The sequence below is a fragment of the Prunus dulcis genome, chromosome 3 (assembly GCF_902201215.1).
Source record: "Prunus dulcis chromosome 3, ALMONDv2, whole genome shotgun sequence".
Lineage (NCBI taxonomy): Eukaryota > Viridiplantae > Streptophyta > Magnoliopsida > Rosales > Rosaceae > Prunus > Prunus dulcis.
The window spans coordinates 11,926,463-11,927,167 of NC_047652.1; positions in this window are offsets into that span (position 1 = coordinate 11,926,463).

The window sequence follows — 705 nt, forward strand, 5'->3', positions numbered from 1 at the left end:
AGAGATGACGGAACTTATGAAATTTTGCTGCGTTTTGTGTAATTGGAAGTTAGGCTATGCGTATTTTGTGTCAATTTGGGCAATGTTTTGTGTAAGTGGAATGCATTGATATGTTGTGATGCAGAAATGACTGATTAATGAATGAATAATTGCTATGCAGTACTATAGAAGTGGATCAATAATATAGTTAGATAAAATGTCTGGGGGCTCAGACAGTGATGAATGTGCAACAGCTAATGGGAGGGTTTATATTCCTGAAGTAAGAAATGAGGAAACACCAGCAGTTGGGATGATGTTTGACTCGCTTGACCTCGTTTACAATTTCTATAATAGATATGCATTCTTAGCTGGCTTTGGTATTCGACTTCATTCCAGCTTTTGGGGAAAAAATAAGAAAGAGATTTTGAGGAAAGAATTTGTATGTTGCAAACAAGGTGCATACAGGAGGGATGAAACTCGGGAGAGAAAAAGACAACGGGGAATAAGTAGATGCAATTGCAAAGCTAAGATTGTGGTTGTGAAGACAAATGGGAGCAAGAAGTATACCATATCTCTTTTTGCAGAGGACACAATCATAAGATGACACCCTCAGAAAGAATGCATTTATTGAGATCACACCGTCATATTTCAGATTCTACAAAAGTACTCACAAAACAGTTGGGTTCAGTTAATATTCCCATTCATCGGAAGGTAAGTATTTTTGAG